General features: G+C 39.4%; 1 protein-coding gene across 1 annotated transcript in view; it reads left to right on the top strand.

The window, feature by feature from the left end:
- The window catches only part of macrod2 (mono-ADP ribosylhydrolase 2), a 424,084-nt gene that overhangs the window by 185,047 nt on the left and 216,446 nt on the right, over window positions 1-22,591 (top strand). The gene's annotated exons all lie outside the window — the stretch shown is intronic.

Here is a 22,591-nt window from a genome sequence, read left to right as displayed (position 1 = left end):
AGGATAATTCTCTAATTAAAACTGTTGCCATTGAGAGCTACATCACCTGACAGTGAACATTAAGAATTAGCGTTAAGTGCACTTTCCAGCATTAATCTGTAAAGTTTTTAATAAAACAGCTCATTTCTTTTCCAACACAAGGCTTCTGAACCAGCTGGCAGATTGCTCTTACTTTGCAATATTGCCAAAAAAATCATTTGTAGGGATAAAAAAAAAAATACTTTTTTGTCTTTTGATTGCTTTTAGACTTAAATAATTTTGTCATTTACATGTATATGTGTATTATATTTCAACCTGAGGCCATTGCTCCTGTCATTTTTGGATAAAGATGATCGCTTTTGCAAACTAAACACAAGCACACATGGCCCCACATGTCTTATATACACGCTTGTATGCTCTCATATAATGACTGAGGTCATTAGTGCCAAAAACAGAGTGGGACGCATTTGATGTTGAACAGAAGAACCTGTGAATCCAAATTACTTAGTTTTTAGAGCGCATTTGTAATAAACAGGGAATTGTTATTTGGAAGATAATTAATATGATTGGTGCTTGCTGTACTGCTGGATGAGAGTGTCGTCTGCACACAAACAAAGACATTAACGAAGCTATTAGTTGCTTAATTTGATTGATTTTTCATCCCTGATTTATTCCGTTAACAGATCACATAAATCTTGCTATCATGAAGATGAACGAATAAACGATTAGAATTTGGACTGCACAGTTTTCCTTTTCCCTCTGTAACGGACATAATGTTTTTTAATCAAGTTAAGAAAGCCAACGTGTGTTTGTCGTAGATATTTCCAAACGAAATTCTTTTCCTAATCGTCCTTAATACACGTGTCTCTTTTCAAACTTTGTCACAAGTTCCTTTCCTTGCAAACTTGAAATGGAAAACATGACAGGAGTGAAGAAATGTCACTTGGTGTAATTCGGTCGAGACAAACGTCCCAGCAGTCCTAACCTAACCCTGAAGGATTTCCGTGAGACAGCCAAGAGAAGACATTGAGGCTCAGATGAAATTAGGTTGTGTTAATACGGTATGTCGTAAAGATGTCAAACAAATGGAGCAGATAAACTGCGAGTCTGTCTTGTGGGCAGCAAGTTTAAGTGTCTGCAGATCCAAAGCAGGGTGCACCGTGACAATTTAATAACCTGAAATGTCACCTGGGAGCAATCACGCTGCCATTGGGTACTGTTATTGTAATTATCTCGGGGCAAAACACCTTCTCTACGCTGATAACTCGTTATAGATTGTGTAGTTCTTTACCAGGAACAGCCGGTTCGTTTTTGAATGTGATGTTATTTTATATTAAAGCATCTTTACTCCGAGCCGGTATCATCTTCTAGCTCTGATCACTGTCATAATAGCGTCGTCTCTCGTCTGCTCTCGGGGACTGACAGTTGCTTTACTCTTCTTTGTGAGCTCAACTTTGACAAGTCTAAAGTCTATCCACACTTTGGATTTTATTCTTTTTTTTTTTTTTTTGCATTAATTTCTGTCTCTGACTTATTTGTTCCACCTCCACACACATTATGAAGCTGCCGTGACTGCAAACAACATCTTTTCACTGTACAAAATCTCAAATAATAGTCTGTCCACCCACTCACCACAGAACAAAGTAAACAAACACGACAGCAGACAATTTTCTCATTTTTGAATTTCCCTAAATTCAGGGATGTCACATGTAGGCGTATCAATAAAAGGGCAAAAGCTTGCAGTGAAATAGCAGAATATATTTTTCATTAATTGAAAGTTAATATGATGTTAATGGCCCTCTGCTGTGGCTAAAGCTGAATACATAAACTGGATAAAATGAGTTTTTAAATGTGTATAATGAACTGAACGTAGCAGATGGATCATCACCATTGATGAGAGAAGTGTCTGTTGACGATGCAAAAGTAGCCCTGTGGTCAGTCTCATGCTTAGAAGCAACTCCCCCCCCCCCCCCCCCCCCCCCCCCCCCAGAGAACATCTAAGCATAGGCTGCTTCTTTTTATTTTCATTTATACTAATTATAACAAATCTTAATTATATATGTCAGTCTAAATAATGTAGAATACAGCTTGAATTTTGATCTTTATATGGTAAAATCAAACTGAGGAACATGATCCCTGGATTTTAAATAACATAAGGTTGTTTGATACAGATGCCAAAGGAAGAGCAAGCACATACATGAGTGAAAATTCAAGAAATGCATTATAGACGTGTGACAAATGAAGGGAAATCCCAATGTGATGGTCCACCGTGTCTCTCCATTGATCCTACTGAGTCAGCCTATCACATTACTGCACATTACTACCCTAATGCAAGCACAGAGGCTACTTTCAAAAACACAAGGTCAGTTTTTATCAACCAAAGCTGAATAAAATAAATAACTCCATGAAAGTTCATGAAAACAAACAAGAACAGCAGCAGCAAAGGTGCAGAAAATAAAACTTTAGGAACACACAGATAGGAACACAAAAAAACACACACGCAAAACTAGGCACAGATCTGGGCCTCGTGCCAAAATCCAGGTTCAGTAAAACTCACTAGAAATACATTTAACAAAACTCTGATTCAGATTAAGGATACACACATTTAAATCCACTCCATGATTCCTACATTTGAAGCAGGTAACTAACGCACTTATATGGATGTCAACACACGTAGCGAAGCACCTTAATTTGGGTGTGCCTAATATCAAGTAAACGGTGTCTTATCTGTTTCTCCATATTTTTATCTTCAGTTCCTGCCACGTTTCGCCCCTATCACGTTACACCTGAGTAATTAGATTTAAAAATCCAATCTCTGGCCCTATGATAGATTGAGGGGCTGTCCAGGGTGTATGCCGTCTCTTGCCCTGTGACGGCCGCGGTAGTCGCCAGCCTCCCTGCCCATCCTGTTCTTTAAGATAAATTTCATGGCTCACACATGTTCATAATTTTCAGTCCTCTGGATTAAAATGGAGGCTCTGCTCTTTATTTACCCATTGATATAGTGAATCCTGGTTTTGGAGCTCCGCTGATGATGGCTTTCTTTAATTACTGATACACTTTCTTGATCCAGAGTAAAATACTCTGATTTGATCAACTCAAAAACCCAGACTCGAAGGTTTTGGTTGGACTCACACTTTTTTCCTGGAACAGTGCAGAAGTGTGCATTAGAGGCAAAGGTGTGGGAGCTGAGTTAGGGTTCATATCTCATTGTGTTGCCTCTCAAAACCAAACCAACCAAAATTGTTGTTATGTTCACAGCACATGTTGTTTGCCACATATTGATTTCTGTAGCTGCAAAGACATTTAAGCTGTCAAACAACACTGCGGTGTCTGGATTTAATTTGTGAGACAGATATCATATGAACCAACCTGTTATTGAACTAACAAGTGAACACATATTTTATTTTACATTGTTAGCATTTTCACTATGTAGTAACTCCATACTGTATCAACAAGCGAAAGATCCCCAGTTCAATCCCCGGAGGAGACATAAATCCTTTGAGGTTGCGACCCGAAGGGCATCCGGCCTACAAGCTCTGCCAAATCAAACATGCTGTGCTGCGGTGACCCCTTGTGAATGAGCGAGCAGCCAAAAGCAGCTTTAGTAATTTCAGCATAAATTAAACTTTTTCATTTTTAAATTGTCAACAACAAAATATAATTTTTGTGTTTCACTGCATGCAAAACCGCTTCTGCTGACGCATATCTGCAGATGGTGGCTCCACGGCTCTTCCAAAGTGAGAAGAACACAGACAGATGGATTATTTAGCGTTTACATCTTGGCAAAGCACAATATTTCCAGCGTGGGCATTCTCTTTCTAGTTTTTCCTGAACATTAGTCGGCTTCTCACAATTTTCTATAAACATATAAATCTCTTAGAGGATTGCAGCCTTCTTTGGGGACTCCCCTCTCTGGAATCTATTCCACTGGATGTAATTAGACAGTCTAAACATACAATGCAAAGAACCAACTGTATATTTCTTTGCTTTTAATTAGGTTTGCAGGGATTTAGGCTTGGGTTGGCATTCTGTGTCCAGAAGTCGTTTAATGACTTTGCCAACAATGCATAGAAAGCCATTCATCACGCCATGTGCTCGGCTGTTTCTCTTGAAATTATAGCATTTGCGGAGTCTTAAGTGTTATTTAAAAATATCAGCCAAGGTGTATCATTTTTCAGGAGAAAAAGAAAAGAAGATTAGACTGGTCAATTTTGTTGTTTTTGTAAGAAATTGAGAAATGACAATTTAAACCTAACACTCGAAGTCACTGGTAAAGCAATAAAATGCTTCCTTGTGTCCCGGAAAACTACTTAGTGCCCATGGGGAGAAAAGAAGTAGATCTGAAATCAGAGTTGTCCTTGTTTGGAGATTTGATGTGCCGAGGCAATGGAAAATGACCGGGCTAACCTATCCCATATCAGCCTTTTTTCCCCCCCCTCAAGACAAGAAAATTGCTCTCCATTACATCCTTCTAAGCAGTTCAGACTGTGAATCCCAGTGGCAAATGAGCCTTTCCTTTAAGAAGGCCAAGCACATGTGGGACTTATTATTATGGGGCTGGCTCAAGATTATTTATCAATGACAGTAATTACCCACCTACCATAGCGGAAAGACTCCAACAAAAGAAAACTGTCTATTACATCAATCTGACAAGGAAATTGTCTGTTTGACCTCATGTTAGACAAGTTACTCATCCGTCCGCAGATTAATGATCAAACGAAAATACAATGTCAAGTGTAACCAGCTATGTCTCATATTTACGACTTTCCTACTGGAAGCTGAGTTTCAACACTGTGCAGTTATTCCATTAGTTAGCATTTACGTTAAAATGTGCACCACGCACCACTTCAGTTGCTCTTCTCTGCCCGGTTAAAGTTGTACTCGACGTACCTATCTTAAGATTTTATAGCTTCGTTTGAAATATATCCATATGCAAAGCATTTTTTTAATGTCACTGTTACAACTTTGTCTCATATCAAGATCAACTTTATTGCTAAAACTTAAACACATTTATTAGCTTTTCTTTAAATCCTTCAAGTTCTACAAATGGTCCAAGTAGTCTGGAACAACACTGTTAAATAAAGCCTTTATTGGCCTTCTACAGCCATGTGAACATGAACGTTTACACAGGACTCTGTGTAGGCTGCTGAAAATTAAGCACTCTTATTGCCTCCATAGGAATTAAGAGGTGCATCCAGGTGCTGCTTATCAAATGCAGTTGATTAAGTGATCAACAGTAAGTGGGAGCACCTCTATAAAATAGAAGCTTGGGCTGTTTGTTGGTGTGGAGCATTCAGGTGTTTGTTAACACGAATGCCACAATCATCTCAGGAGTCTACACCCCAGCAAACTATGCAATGCAAAAAACAGGAGCTGCATCTCAGGCTCCTCAGGCCTCGTTTAGCATGTTCAATGCTGACATGCTAGTACAGTTAGAAAAAGACTGAACAAGTTTGGCTTTTTTGCCAGAGCACAGTCTCTTCACTCTGAAAATAACTGTCTTTGGTTTGCAAAGTTTTGAATCAGCATCCGAACAAAACACAAGATTTTTGGAACAATGTGCTTTGGACAGAATGGAGACGTCGGACCGTAATGCACTGCATCGCATTTGGTGAAAACAAGCCCAGCATAACAGCACAAACAACCTCACAGCACAAACAAACTCATAGCAACTGTCAGTACAGTGGTGGAGGGGTGATGATTTGGACATGTTTTATAGTTCCAGGACCTGGGCACATTGCAGTCACTGCGTCAACCAACAAAATAAACACCTAAATATGTAATAATAAGTAATAGCTAGCACCTAAAGTGTGCAACAGGACAATGATCCCAACATACCAGCAAATCTTTAACTGAATGGCTGAAAAGGAGAAGAGTCAAGGTCAAATGCTGAGGTGAGACCACAAAAATAGCTGTGCATGAAGAATCCCTGCAAACCCCAATGAACTGAAGTTATTTCTGCTAAAGGTGGTGCAAAACTAAGCTATTGAATCATGGCATGTACTTAATTTTTACAGGACTGCACAGAGACCTGTGAAACCTTTTTTACATGACTGTATATGTTACAAACTTAGTGTTTTACCCTTTAATGAAAAATCATCATCATTATTATAAAAAAACATAAATATAGCGCACTTATTCCAAATTACTACGACTCACAGAGCAGGCAAACGTCTGAAAAGCCAAATTGGAATAATCCTTTAAGTAAAATATAACTCGCTTAATGGTAATAATCTGCATTTATCTGGTGCTGTTACGGTAATTTAAATGTGTGACAGTTTGTAGGATGATATGCAGCGGCTGAACTCGACAATGGAGATGTCTGAATCTTATCATTATTATGCTGGTCCACTAGTCCACTCTAATAACGTTTAGCAAAGACCTCGTGGGTTAATCAGCACTTGCACATTTCAGCCCTAGCTGTCACAGTAGACCTAGAAAGTATTTAGGGTTCAAACTAGAGGTCTGCTTGAGAAAGTTAATGTCCCAGAGGAACTTTTAGATAGAGGTTGGATGTTTTCATTCTCCAGTTTCATCTGAAATCTTTTACCCAGTTTTGTTTTTCTCCCTAGGGCTACTTTAGATTGACAGTTCAAAACATTTGCACTGTTTATTGTTTTGCCTCCCCCCCCCCCCCCCCCACCCCCCACCCCCCGAATCCATTATTCCTTGAGCTCTAAGTATATGCTTTAAATAATAAATCATATTTGGATCCAAGAAAGATGGGCCAAGATTTCGTTTTATCGTCTTTCTGTCATAACAGTGGCCTCTTTCGACTTTAATCTTTAATTATTTGTGAACATGTTTTTATTGAGCTTCTTTGTTACATGAATGCAACAGTGCTGTATTCATTTATTTGTATATCTAAAACGTCTGTAGTCTCATTGAGCAAAGAACATGTTCAGTCCGCTATTTCACAAACTCTTTAAAAGAAACGGTGATCATTGAGATTCATATGACGTTTGTATTCACTCTACATTATCAGTGGTAAGGTTTTAGATTTCAGCCTTTGGAGTATTGCCTCTAGCCATCCCGCTCTGATAGTGTGGAGACACAACCTTATCCATGCAGCACTGAGATCCTGGCAAACCTTTGATTACCCTCTTATCTAAAACTAGATGCTAACTGTTCTTGACACACTCAGCTGACGCTCCGTGTCGGCAATGACTTTGCAGTTCTCCAGTTCGCACTCAGGCTTTGCTTGAACAACATCACTTCATTCATGTATTTTTTTTTCATACTGCTACCACATGAGCCTCCTGGCATCCTGTGTCCACTGAAACCATACTGTGGTTTTAGCTTCTCAGTGTGTGTTACTAAGATCTAAGAACTTTAAAAATATCAGAGCTCTCTACCCTTCTGTTTTCACATGACATTGTAGTTTGGCAGCATCTGGCAGACAGAGCGACTAGATCTAAAGGATGTTATTTCTGTATCTGTCTCACTTACCACCATGACTTAACCGCTAAGTAGAAAATCATTATATTTATAAAATAAGTGTCCATACAATCATGTATATTTTATGTGTCTACAAATTGATCATTTATATATATTATTATGTTATTATTTTGTAGCCTTCTGAACTGTAACAGTAGCTGAAAAAGGTGGAAGGTTATCAGTGTAATCACTCTAGGTCCAGTGCGACCTGGAAATCTGAAGGAGGGCATAAATTTTGGACTTTTAACTGTATTTTTATACGTTTTACAGCTTTTCCTACTGATAAAGTCCTCGCCCATGGCTGTTCCTCCTGCAAAGTAATAAATAAACATTTAAATGACCAAAATCTCTTTCACTATCTACTAAAAAAAATTTCTGTGAATTAACAAAGAATTTGTTGTATTATTACAAAACATTTTCTGTAATTTTACACATCTCTTTTTTATAATTTAACTCCAAAGAGTCGCTCACCACATCAGCATTTCTCTATCGTCTAGAAAAAGAGACGTACTGTTGGAATTCTTTTTTTCATATATAAAGATATCTGAGTATTTTAATGTGTAGTTAAACTTATTTACACTGACAGAAAGGGGAGTTTCACTGATCGGGCCTACTTAAGGTCAAAGTGGGCTGAATGTTGCCCAGATGTAAAATGAGTTTGACATCCCTGCTCTCGGTAATTCTCGTCTACAACAAATCTCATAGCAAGTGATGTATTAAAGATTGAATATTTGCCATGTTGCTCTGGTTTATTTTCGTAAAATATTTAAATGCCAAGAACTGATTCTAGTTTCCAGTTAAAACTCTTTAGACGTAATACCTATTGAACTAAACCATCAAAGTCTTTTTTTTTGATAATCCCGTTTCTTTCCCGTTCTGTGGAAAAATCGGTCTAATGACAAAAACTGCTCACTTTAATTGGACGACAACACAAAACATGGACAAAATGACCAAACGCTGTGATGGTGGGTTCAAAAGTTTGTTTCAGCGTCAGTGTGTGGAAACGGCGCTATTGCTGCGAGCTCTGGTGGAACTTACAGGACCGCAGTTAGATGAAGCACCTTTGGGAGATGCACCCTAGTTCGTTTCACCTCCTTCTTTATCTTCTGCTCTCTCTCAGTACAAAATGGGAGTCTCTGGTGTTTACTGTAACTGCACCTGTGCTAACAATACTAATCACACGCCTGTGATAAATTTTTCTCCGTAATAGCATGAGGAATCTTTCCCATGCCCTATTTAATCTGGGAGACCAGGCCGTCTGTTTCGTCTCTTTCCACTCAGCAAACACAGATAAATCACAACAAAGTACTCGCTATTAGTAAGTGGCATATATAGCTCATTTTGACACATTCGGAGGACCATTGGACAGCCCATAATTTGCTAATCTGGATGCAACCTGTTTACAAGAAAGATTTCATCATATATAGTAGCTCTGTCGGCCAAGGTTTCGCTTCAGGTGTGATCAGCAGTGATTGAAAGGTTAAATCAACTATGTAGGAAGAGGTTGTTGTCGTTTTTTCTTGCTTGATTATTTTAGGAATGTTAAAAACATGTTAGGTTGATTGGATTTTTAACAATAACATATTATTTAGGCATTCAGTGTCCGCCTACTCTTTTGAAGCCAAAGTATAAATATAACAGATAAAGACATTTTATTGCAAAAGCAGTTAGTAAGCAATTTCCTGGCCTCCCTTTTCACAAATGAAATGGCTAATGGCTTTATCTCTTCATAATGCATCAAACAGAAGTGGTGAGACTGCTACAAGGTGTTTCTTTTTCTCATTTTGAATTCAAGTGTGGAGTTAAAGAAATCCTTTGTTGCAGCAGATAAATTAGCGGGGGTTAAATCAACCCCGGTGGCCATCGCAGTCCCAGCCACACGCACACAGTGCTAAGTCAACGTCTTCTCTGCTGCGCACTGTTAGCGCTCACATCATAAATGTCACTTCATCTCTTCACCCACACTCCATTTACCAGCAGGGTCTGCCACGGACTTTCTCAGACAGTCTTGATTGTTTTAATGTTTTTGTCTGGTAGCTCGGTCGCTCGGCCTGCCGGTCGTTGTTTAGTTTTAAATATAAAAGCTGAACTTTTTGTTGTAATAGTGGCTGAAGTGATTACAATCTTTAGTCTGAATAAAGGAAGGCATTAAATCAAGGAAAGGTGAGAAACTCTTAAAAAAAGTAATAAACCTTTGTAAAAGAAAAAAGAAAAGAAAAGAAAAAATGGCCAGACCTTGCTGCTGGGATGAAATTTTAAGCTGTTTGTGATTATACACTCTAGATTTCCAAGATGAATTAATGATAGAATTAACTGAGTATGAAAAGGAAAATAGTATATCAAGGAGAGGCCTTTTTTGTATTATTTATGAGACAAAAACTGCTTCTCCACACTAATCATCTCACTCTTTAGCTCAAAGAACAGAATAAAACTAAATTCACTCTATCTGTGAAGTCTCACATACTCTTCTGTGTCGCTCTCCTTTCAGATATTTGGGTTTCCTTTGTTGGCTGGCCTGTCAGTCTTCCAGGCCTCTTGAGAACCGGAGTAATTTGGTAATTTTGCCTAAACGGCGATACTGTAATTATGTGGCATCAGCTGCCTAGCTGTCAGTGAGACGGCCAACGGTCATTCATCACCGGGAAACTAGAAGTGTGTGTGTGTGTCTCTTTGTGTGTTTGGTTGGTGGTGGGCTGGTCGTGACTGATCGGGTAAACACGAGCAGTCAGAAAGTGCGGTGGTCTCTCACAAAAATGGCTGAAAATAGGAGGTGAGAGGCCTTTGGAGTAATGGGGTGCAGGAGTAGCTGCAGCCTGTGTGGTAGACTGGTTGTTTGACTGATGGGGTGGGGGTGGGAGGTGGTAGTGGCAGCGGTTGTTTTCTGGAGGAGGGGGTGAAATCAAGGCGTGCCCGAGCCCCAGGATGACAGTGATGCGTCAGGAGGGGGTGGGTTGGTGGCGGCGGGAGGGGGCTTGTGGGTGGCAGATGAAGTGGGACCAGTGGAGGGTCAGGTTTGAAGTGGAATGTGGCAGCAGTTCTAATGCAGTACTGCCGTCCTATCACACACAGCTCCCATCTGTCCGTGAGTGAGCCAGGCTTAATGAAGGCTGTCGTTACAAAGGGCTCATCACCCAGCGGTGGCACATTTACACATACAGAGAAAACCATCACTGGTGAAGTGTTGCAGCTGCCAAAATCTGTTGTATTTTTTAGCATTTTGTTTTAATGTAGAGTCTATTTTTTTCATACCACAGTAGCAGGGATGGTTCTAGCTAATACTATTTCTTTAGCAATGATAATATTAGAATTCCTATACAGGGCAGATCACATGTGTAGCACCGCCTCATATCATTCCTTATATGTTGGTAATTTAAGCAGTGGCAGTAAAAACATTGTTTTCAATAGCTCTATAGAGCATTATTAAGAATTTGGCCTTGAAGGAAAAGTCAAAGGTCAAATATCACCTATTTTAAATCTTAATACAATACTTTCAATATGTTGACAATACACACCACAGTTGTAAGAATCATAGTTTCTAATTTTTTTGTCAATTTTCAATAAATCACAATAAATTGTTGAGCTCACCTTGAAGATCTTGGATGAAGTGAGTCAGATTTGAATGGATTGTTAACATGACCCCACTCAGAATTCATTCAAAAGTTTTCGAGCTACAGTTTTTACAGAATGACACGCAGTCATGTAAATGCTAGCAGCAACACAACCTCCCTGGTGGAGGTAATAAAAGTAATAAATGAATAAATAAAAACACATTTAGAAAGTTTTTCTTGTTTTAAACTCTACCTTTAGTCTCTCTTCTTTGAAGACTTACTTTTGGCATGGGAATGCATGAAACGGGTCTTTCTTGTTACTTCCCATACTTGCATCATCGAATAGGGGATTTTGTAGATTACTGCCGCTCCAAATAAAGCGCTCCTTTAAAATCTAAAATAATGACCAATCTGTGTATATATATTGTCAATTTATTGCAATCAGGTAGGGATGATATAAAAAAAATATTTCACCCTAAGTCAAATGACTCTTTTGTGATAAAATAGCTGAGATGTGCGTTTGGGAACTGAAAGAAACAAATGTGGTGCGTGTTTATTTCCCAGCCTGAATAAATGTGGAATACTTGCAAAATGACACATGGTGTCTGGAGTTAGTCTATTCCAGGCTGTCTTTAATAAGTCAAATGTGACAGAAGAAAAAGAGACTGCGCAATTTGACTTTCAAATATATATTTTTACGAAATTTATCAGCCTTTTTATACTCTCAAAAGACTTCCAGGTCTTTCACAAAAAGCTGCCGGAGCATGATGCGATGATACACCCGAAGTTAATATTTTTAAACACTGAAACCCCTCCGCTCCACTAGCTAGCTTGTTTTTATTCAATTTTATTTATATGCTCAGTTCTGAAGATTGACTGTCGTGCTACAACAACAGCATTGTAGTGTTAAGCGGGGCTTCGGGCTTCCTTATGCCACCACCAAGACCAATACAGAGCACTGCCAGTCATTCCTGGGGGACAACAGTGCACAGTTTCGGGTAAAACTCTGCATGTCTCCACCGTTGACAGCGTCGTTGTCACGAGAAGAAAGCAAAGTTTTAATCTGATGGCTTTGTTTACTTCTCATCCAAGACTAAGGATAAAAACTAATTAAGAACAGGGAGTAGCAGACTCCTGTAGTGCCATTTTCACAGCTAATTATGCATGAATACAGCCTGCCTAAATAGTTGCTCCCTAGTCTTTGATGTTCTTTTCACTAAATTGCTATGGTTACTTCCGCTCATTAGGCTTTTAAGATTGTAAATGTTGACAGGTTTTGCCTTCCTTTCTTCATTGTGCATCCCAGTATCTCTCTGCTCAAGATACACAGGCATGGTGACATTGGTATATGCTAAATTTCATTCCTAAATATAATCACGTGTCCTGTATGTATATCCCTGGTTGGCATTCGTGAGTTTAATGCTGTGGATCCAGAACTGCGCTGTGGCCCTTTAAAAACCATTAACCTACCCATAAAAGTACATATGGGTCTCTATAAACTCTAATGGGGACCAATACACTGGAGCCAGTGTGTTCCTTCAGGGGCACCGCTTTGAGAAATACGGAAATGAGACTCCATAAAAAAGGAAAATAAAACTTCCTTTTTGATAACATTATGGGCTGGATTCCTACCTTGGTTTAAGTGCTTTCCCAATCAATATGTTCCCAGGATAGTCAAGTTTGTATACTTGTGTGTAGATTTTATGGCCCAAGGCTGTTTGAATATCAAACTTTTTATACATACATTGTGCTAAAAGATTTTTGGGGGGCATAATTAAGAAATACTCTAATTATTTGGCCTCAGCACTGACAAAATAATCACTTATGCTGCAAGTTCACAATTGAATAAATTAATAAATGTGAGCTATCCCCAATTCCACGTTAAGCTGTTGTTTCTTTTTTAAATATTGCTTATAATAAAGTTTTTTTAAAAAAGCTCATGAGAAGAAATTATACACATAAAGATTAACAGCATTCCAGGGAAAACTCTGAATTTAGTCAAAACAGTTTCTATGTCTGCATCAATTAAGTAAGAAACCAAATACATCAAAGATTTCTTTTGTAACCATTTTAAAATGATCACAGTAGACTTTAAGTTTTTATGACACATATTGGCTCAAGGAAGTGTCGCTGTTGCATCACACTGCTTCCGTTTCCTGGGTTGTTTTAAGGGGCAACGTGAGAAATGGCTCTGTGGCAAGCAGTTTTATGGTGATCACCTTGAGCCAGTCGCTCTGGCCAGGAGACCAGTGAGTGCAATGGATCAGTTGGGAGCCCTCAGTGTGGATTTATGAAAGCGCAGAGCTGGGTAAAAGGATCGCTCACCTGCCTCTGTTTTCTGCACACCAAAAGATGTCAGTGAATAACGTCAGAGAGCTAATCCAAGGTGGCAGCGCTCTGACAGCAGTTCGCAGATGCTTTCTGCCGGTTGCTACTGATCCACAAAAGTTCACTTATCCCGGCACTTCTAGAAACTTTAACATTCCAAACACAACACGTTCAATTTTTTAATTGGGAACAAGCCACTGTCTGGGAAGTGATCTCGCCCAGAAAGTTTGCCATATCCTTTCCAAATAGTTGCACGCACACTGCCTTGCACACATACACACCCGATTCAGCATGTCGCCCAGCACGTGGCAGGGCACCGAAGGGGACCAGGACGTGCCTGTAAAGGTCCCCTCCGTGCACGTGGTGGTTAGGTTGGCAGGGCAAAGCAGGGGAGCGTCCGGATCAAGTTTCCCCCTCCTGCTGTCTAATTATTGACCCATCTGGTATTGTCTTTTCAATTGTTTCAATTATGATGGCACTGGTGTTGCTCGGCATCCTGGCGTCAAGGCATGCATAATTCATGTGTAACACCCTGGACTCCACTCAGAGCTGTGGGTTTGAGCTGAATGTCAATACCTCCTCATGCCCCCAGTGGAGCAGAGGGTTGTCTGTATTGACAGCAAGGCCGATAAGGAAAGCCAAAGCAAGTGCTGTGAAAGACACTGGATAGTGATGCTATCACAGAGCATGTAGGTGAAAAGATTTCTTCTGTGTCAGCGAGAGGTAAAGCTGTCTTCACAGCTCGTGTTTACTGTCGCCTAATATGTGGCCTCATTATTGTCACCCCCAGACCTTAGAATCAATAGTGTTCAATTACTCATGAACCAGAGGCCCGGCGTTGTTTACTGGGGAATCAGAGCCGACCAAGGGTTAACTCTCTCATCGGGGATTTGACCAATGCTTCCATCGAGGAAGGGTCCAGAGGCAGGGAAAAAGGTAAAACTCAATCAGGAGGAAAAGGTTCAGGGAGTGTGAGTGTTCATTAAGAAGTGTGAAGATGAAAGAGAGAAGGGGTCACATTTTTTGACACCCCGCTGTAATGGAGGTGCTTCTCGGAGGGCAGTATATGATATCTATAAAATGTGTCATTACTAGATGCCGGTGGCAATTGTTTGCCCACAGATTGGAACTCAGCAGATGATCAAAAGAATCTCATATTGCTCACAGTAACAGGCTTATACACCACTGCGTTTTGACAGTACATTCTGTCGTGACACACGAGACGTAGGAAAAATTCATGTTTATGCAGTCTGCATGAGCGCTCAAGAGTACCATCACCATCTGCACTGCTTTTAAAACATTATTTAACAGCTGAGGATTTTAAGGTTATTTTTTTTTCTCCCCCGGTTGAATTGCAGGTTACTTTGCATATCCGTTTGTTATTCCCATCATCATGGTCACGGAAGACTCATTGATTCAGTACTTGTGGACCCATGCGGCTGATTCAGTATTCATACGGTGACCCCTCACAACAACACACCGTCAATTGCAGAGGTGCTCTCATGGACACTGGCCTACTGGTCTTCGGGTCCCTCTCTAGTACCCTTGCAGTCACATCGATGCGTGCGAAATAAGCTGTCAGAGCTGTAACTGGATGGAGATTTAATTCTGCATTTCTAAGGACCCGAACCTGCAAAAACTGAATGATGCCGCTGCCTGTAGGGGAAAACTCCACACTGGGAATTTTAACCTCCCGCACTTCACCAAAGGTTGTTATTTTAAGTGACAAATTAGGAAAAGATTATGCAGCGCCCTGGCTTTAACAGGCACCGGTAGCAGTGAAAATGAAAATGTGTATTTCGTCCTGCGGTTTTTGTTTTTTGTTAAAAGATGCCGCGACTGTCAAAGAAAGAAGAAAAAACTGTTTTTATGTTCATAAAAGGAGTCGACACTAATAATATGGTTATTATGGCTGTGGAATTGCACGTTATTGTGCTCTTTGTCTCAATATCCACAACAAGCAGTTTGACTGTTGAGCCTTTGTGGTTGTCGTTCTACAGTCACGTCAGGGATGAAGAATTAAACCTTTTGCGGCAGCTGTTGGATTGTTGAGGCAGCTTACAGCTCATGAGGCTCAACTTTCAGCAAAATGTTTTACAACATTATATTTCATAGTCCACAAAACACATTTGCTCAATAGATGAGAGGGCCCAGATTGAAACAGCGAAGCGATGAGATGGGTTAGGAACGTGCTTCATCCTTCTATTTTTTTTAATAACTAAAAAGTCTTTGTAGGCAGGACTTCTGACTTCTTTGTAATTATTAAAAAAATGTTACAAAAGAATGGTCATCTTTGATTTGTGTTCATCATGGTTCGTTAGTCTCAAAAAGCCTTGAAAAATGATTTTTAATCATTGTAATTTTCCACATTCCCTCCCTAAAAAAGAACCTCTTTCTTTTCTTTCTATTGTTTTGTGGGAAGTTGAGATCAGAGCTTTCTTTTGGTTCAAACTCGCTTATGTGCGGAAGTTTTGATGTGAGCAAACGCTGATAGGTGTGAATTTTTCAAAATTAAACCCGGCCTGTTTATTCTCTGTCTCAAAAGGTTTGTCGTGTGTGAATTTGAGGCAGCGTGTTGAATTATTTTTTCATTTCCTTGTCTCTGAAAAATTCTGATATTCGGTCTCCAGGCAGGTATTTCGTAGGCACATCATTTCCTCTGCTGTGTGAGCCCTGAGCACATGGAAGAAATGACAGCAAAGCATGATGACGCCTCTTATGAGCAGATCTACCAGTCAAGACTCTAATAAGCTTTACCTCACTAGTTACTCATGGCAAGCCTCCGACACGCCACAGGAAAGCAGAAATAGATAAAACATCGGCACAAGACATCCATTCCTCAACCCGTTGTGCTCGCTCTAGTGGAAACATTATTTTTCTGTTGATGTAGGACACAAAGCCAGGCTGTTGTCACCCTCTCCTGGCATAGCGACACACGCACAGCTGCACAACCCCACCCATCTGCTCATCTACCTCCTGCTCCGGGGGCCATCGATCGGATGCTGTCACGCTCCAGGGTGTGGGGGGGCGGGTTGGAGGGGCAGTGTGGGCTTCTTCCTTGGCACAGCATTGCCCTTCCCAGGGAGAGTCGCGGCGCAGCAGGGGGGCTAGGGGAATGGAGGTTGCAGTGGGAAGGGGAGCGTGGTGGCGGGTTGTGTGGCGAGCAGCTGCTTTCCTATGGATCACTTCATTAATATCCCAGGGCAGAAATTTGAGGGGCTGCTGCAGACTAATTAGCCTTGTCTGACCCTCACATTTCAGAGAGGTCGCTCCTTTCCAGTTTTGTGCAGAAGCAATCCACAGCCAAGTAACACCCCCACCCCACCACCCCTGCTGTCTACCCAACACCCATTCACCGTCACTGTCGGTTTTATTTTACAAATACAGAGCAGAAGTAGAGAAGTCTTGTCTGCCTTACAAGTCTTGCAACTTGTTGGAATTAAAAAAGGGATTTTTTTTTAAGCCTCCCGTCTCATGATGAATCGTCACCCAATCTTATCATGCTGTTAATCTGCCCCATGTTATTTCTTACCTGTCTTTGTCCATCACTGGGAGTATGTTTGCGTAATGAGCAGTGTCTGTGACTCCCAGTGGGCCCAGGGACAGTGTAGCACAATGGGGGCAGTGTGTGCCTTTGGTACCCTGAGACAAGAAGCCATCCCTCATTAGTATCATCTGTTTTCCCAGATGGCAGGGTCAGGGTAATAGTGAAGCCTGATGAAAGGACTCGTCCTGCAAGGGTGACACTCATTCTGCTGCACAACACTCACTGTGGTTCCCAAAGTTGCCCGCTCTCACAGGTGATGCCGGGGATTTAGTGGGATTCACAGTCAGAGAGAGCTGAAGTTCATGTTTTCAGTCTCGCTATACAAGCTTGTACCCGTGCTGCAACCTGATGAGTTTAACAAAGAGATACAAAGAAGAGGAGACATGTTATCTCAAGAAGGTGGAATTTCAACTTGTTGCTCAAAGAATGAACAAAAAAAGAATGTGAAAATGGGAAAGTAATTACTTTGACACTTGCGAATCTCGAACACAACTTTACTTCTCACCTAAAATATTTCCATGCGGTGGGTTTTAATGATTTTTCAGCGACTCATTAGAGTAGAGCCCGAGTCCGAGAGAAACGCCGTAAGCCTTATGTCACGGCTCAAACACTGCGAGGGGATCGCTGCCATGGCTTGCGAGGCAGCGTCAGCTTTCGCGAGAAGGAAAAGATAATGAGTGCTTTTACTTTTACCTTGAAAACTTACCAAACGGCGCTTATACCAATTAAGAGCATGGTTTTCACTGGAGTGGCCATTATCAAATCTGACCTTCCAATTATTTTTCTCATTTTTCTCCTGATTCTGTCACCCTAGTGTGTCTGGTCAGCCCTCAGAGCCCCAGAGGATAGACAAGGAATAGATAATGGTTCTCTGAGCTCAAATCCAAAAACTTGAGACGCAGAGACACTGCTGCTAAAGTGCTACTATCCCTCTGTTTCATCTTTATTTTCTACTATTTGTAACATGTACTTTGCCCATCTTTTGGCACAGTTTGTTCTTGAATATGTTGATGTGCCTTTTTTGTCCCTTTCTATTATTTTTTCTTGTATGTTCAACTCGAGAATTACTTTAATTAAGCTGAATTTATATGGAATAAAATATACAGCCCTACATTATATTATAAACTGATATTTATGTTCAAGGATGTAAAGAGTTTAATCTGTTTTGGACTGAAGTAGGATGTGTTGGTGGAATCAGGTGCAGATGGTTAATAGCCATGTTGTGATGTTTGCCAGTGTAGCTCTTTGTTCCCTCTTCACATTATTGTTTCATGATTGGTGGCAGTCTGCTCTTTACTACCAATTTTTTGCTTTTTGGCTATCATAGCTACTGGCCCAAGTGTTACTTTTTACTAGGACACTGGAGAATCTGTGGGAGATGATGTCTTTTTATTATATTTTCTGGATTTGCTTGGATTTATTAATTTGTTCCTCTCACTCTGGCACAGGATGTCCAGAAGAGTTTCTTTTGATATTTTGGTTTTTGTAGAGAAGGTAGACCGGAGACCGTCACAGAGTTTTACCTCCCTGTTTTCTATCTGTTGGGTTTTGATTTGTGATTGGCTGGAATCAAGATGTGCTTTGAGATCTTTCTAAATAATTGCAGGATTATTTATTTCACCAAAAACATGCTTGCACACAGTTCTCCAACAGGCTGGCGGCATGTAGATCACATGCTGATTAGCTGAGAGTTTAGGTTGAATAGAAGAAGAAACTACCACAGTAGATTTTAGCACAAAGAAGTGCAAAACAGCTAAAGGGCCAGCAACTGCATAAACATGAAAAAAAAAAGTGCCCTACTTTTTCATTTCACATATTTTTGTCCACGCAAGTAACAGGATGCAGCTATAACATGTAGACACGGGCCTGCAAAGCCATGTGTAGCATCAACACAGTAACATGCTGGAGCCTTTAGTGCGCTTATCTGATCGTGTGATGGGGACGGTTGCAGAACAGCTGTAGCACAGTCAGTAATGTGTCACTGGATACTCCTTCTGAGCCCCCTTTTCTCACCACAGAAACACACACACACTCACACACACACACGAACACAGATGGAATAATGAACATGGCTTCGGTTGCTTGTAAAGAAGATAAAGCTGTTTTGTAGTAGGCAGGTTAGGCAGGAAACAGTGTTTCTGTTACTTCCCATTATTTCTTCTGTTACTTTGTAATATGCATTTTAATTAAAGCACTGATTGTAGCAGGATGCCTGTTATAGCACGTATTATTTTCTCCTTATCAAATCTGCCAGTCATCTAATAACGTCCACTTATTTATTCATTTATACTTTTCATTTTCAGAGATTTAATATTAATTTATTACGAAACTGTAGAATTATGTTAACGTCCGGTCTTTTTGACCAGATTGTAAAATCAGCCACTCAGATGATTACTCATTTTATAAGGCCAGGGATGGAATAGAAGCAATGCACCTTGCTTTTAATCTGTGGATGTGTGGGTTGATATATAATAACATTAATTTAGAATGAGAGGAATTAATGATTGGTGCTATGGCAGACTGACATTACATTAGAATAAATGTTATTCAGAGCACATTTCAATGCAAAAGTCTACGTGATTACTGTATATATCAAAAATGGCCGGGTTGTCGTTCAAGGGCTTCAATTAAAACCAATCACAAAGACTTTACAAGAATCTACGCGAACCACTCTGACTGAATCACAAAACTTTTTAACAGGTTTCTCACTCAGCTTCGTGAAATAAATGGTTAATTTGAACCTGGAAGAAGACGTGACCTCTGGCTGTATTTCTTTGCTTCGGAGGTCTTCTCAAATCCCGCTACAAGAGAAGACATTGTTCCATTCATCATCCCTGGAGCATTGTTTCTGTCGGACGGCAAGTAATGACTTGATTAGCATTTTCATCAGACTGGTGGAGACAACCTGGAATCAGATGCATAAAACTGAGATTATGTGAAACAATACACAGTAATTAGGAAGATGGGAAGAATGAAACAAAAACAGCTCTTGAATGGGGTTTGGAAAAAATTAAAATGTAGCTATCACTTGCAACATTGTAGACAGACAGTATGAGTAAAGCTTCTCTGAATAAATCTTCATCATGGCTTAATGTCACTGAGCATTTATAAGATCTGCAAAACAAAATGGTAAATATATGTTGCACTGTTTGATTTCTAAACTTTTAAATCGTCTGTAGTCTCACTTAAACCGTATAAAAGCAGCAAATATTGCTCAGAGTGGCTTTTTCACACGCTCTTAAAACCTATGCTTGTGTCAGTCATAATCCTTCTTTAGATATCGCCTCATATTCAGAGTGTTCTTACTCGACATAATTTATTATTATCTTTTTGAGCAATACTAGTGGTCTGTGACAGGAAACCTGAACAGAGTCGGGGATCCAGTCAATATATGTCAATACTCTCGAATAAGAAGATACTACAGCAATTACAGCACAATGGCTAAGTTCGCTGAAAAGGAATAAGGCAGCAGCTGGTGCGCCCGCGGTTCTCGTTGTGGTGTGTGGGATGAGGAGGAGATCAAATGAAAAGATCTGAGGGTGTTTCCAGACGTGTTTGCATGAAAAAGTTCCTAAAGGTATTTGTATTGATTTCCTTCAAAGTAAACAGTGGTCTCATTGTGTGTGGCTACACAGTGATTAAGGGAGAGCAGAGAAATTTAGGATGTGCTGTTTGGGTTCTTTTTTTTAATATCTGGGTATCTGATTATAGTGTCTCGTCTGCCACTTGCACTGCCATTGGACTTCACTGTTTCCTCAGCATATCTCCACTAGAACATGTAGCACACTTGTTTGTATTAAATATACCGCTTAGTGGTAAAGATCTGTTAGCAAACAAAAAAGTTGCAATGCTGTGTAAGATTGCACTCATTGAAATACATGAAAATTCAAACTTTCAGTCCTGGACTGTAGAGGTGAGAATCACCATACATCCTACGATACGATATTATCACAATACTTAACGCACGATACGATATTATTGCAATTTTTTAAAAATATTTTGCGATATTCAGATTCTGTACATAAAGGTAAACTTTATCAATATTCATTTTATCTAATATCAAAGTCTCACACTCAGTCTTTCTCTCATTTCAGTCAGTTTTATTGTTGACAAACTGAACGGTTTGTATTACAGTCTAGTCCAACTTAACTGAATGCAACCATCTGGTACAATTATTAACTATTAACTATATATAACTATATTAACTATTCTAAACTATGCAATTTGTGAAAACTATGCAGCCCCTTCAGCAACTGAAGAAAGTAAATTAAAACAAAATATAATTTTACATTAAATAAAAACGTTTTAAACTTAATTAAAATAAAACATGTCTTAAATTAAAATAAGTAAACTGTCATGTTTATTGCTGCCATAAAAAAAGTTAAACACATTTGGACAGTGAAGGAATGTCAGGATTCTTGCTCAGAAAAAGGATCAACATGCTCTGAAGTCAGAGGAAAACTTTTCCACAAAAACTTTTTTGTAACAAAATATCGATTTCTGCTGTCCCCGTATCGATGCATTATTAGCAAACAAAATATCACGATACTACACAGTATCGATTTTTTCCCCCACCCCTACTGGACTGTGACTTTGAGACGTTTTTTTAACTTGTGTGACTTTTTTCAAAATGTTTCCTTTTTGTACTGCAAATTGAAGTCAGTGAAGTTACAGTATACGCTTCATTGACCATTTAAGGTATACATGTTTCCTTAAAAATGTGTATATGCTAACCATAAGGAAAACACATGAATTTAAAGGATGGTTTATTCAGAAACATTTTTCTTGATTCACACTGTCAGTTTTCGTAAGTGTCATGACTAGCCCTGTCTAGTCAAGATGTCAAATACGGGTTATTCTGTTCTATGGCATGGCACTTGATGGGCTGGCTTTCATAAAAGAGCTGAGTAGACAGCTGCAAAAGAAAAGTGAGTACATTTTTTTAGTCAATATTGAGCCAAATGTGAAGGAAAACAGTAACAGTGAAGTGCAGATCTGCTAAAAATAAAATATATACTGAAAGACAAACTGTAAATATGTAACAAGAAGTGAAAAAACATCAATATAACTACTGGTGGTAAGGCAAGGCAAGTTTATTTGTATAGCACAATTCAACAACAAGGTGATTCAAAGTGCTTTACAGAGACATTAGAAACAAGAACAAATAAAAAGCATGATTTAAAATTGAATAAAACAAGCAAATAAACTAACTAACTAATTAACAAACAAACAAACAAACAAACAACAGTATATAAAATCAAAACAGATAAAATCAGAACAGTAGATAAAATCAGTAGTTAAATGTAAGTTTTGAAATTTAAGCTTAAAGTGTGGATTTGGTGCTTTATTCAAATGCAGCTGAGAACAGGTGAGTCTTCAACCTGTAGCCTTTATTTTATTTTTTATGTCGAATTCAATCAAAACTAAATAAATTAAAAATATTGAATTATTAAATTCATTTTAGCAGTAACATATTTCACTATTTCTAGCCTGAAAATGGGTTACTCACTGAATCACTATATATACAACTATACGCTACTATCCAGTATACTATTTACTACTGTCCTACATTTATCACAGGTTTTTTTTTTCAGAAATAACACAAATATGGCCTATTAGATACATATGATCCATGTCTAAAATGGACTTACCATCACTTACACTAGTTTTAAGTGAATATTGTACATGATCAAATGTTTCTCACATGACCTGATCGTTGCTGTTTATCTGGAAGAGAGCCATGCAGTTC

This window comes from Maylandia zebra, linkage group LG13, assembly GCF_041146795.1.
Source record: "Maylandia zebra isolate NMK-2024a linkage group LG13, Mzebra_GT3a, whole genome shotgun sequence".
Classification (NCBI taxonomy): Eukaryota; Metazoa; Chordata; class Actinopteri; order Cichliformes; family Cichlidae; genus Maylandia; species Maylandia zebra.
Note: the sequence above shows the minus strand (reverse complement) of the source record. Positions and strands in the feature narration are given on the sequence as shown.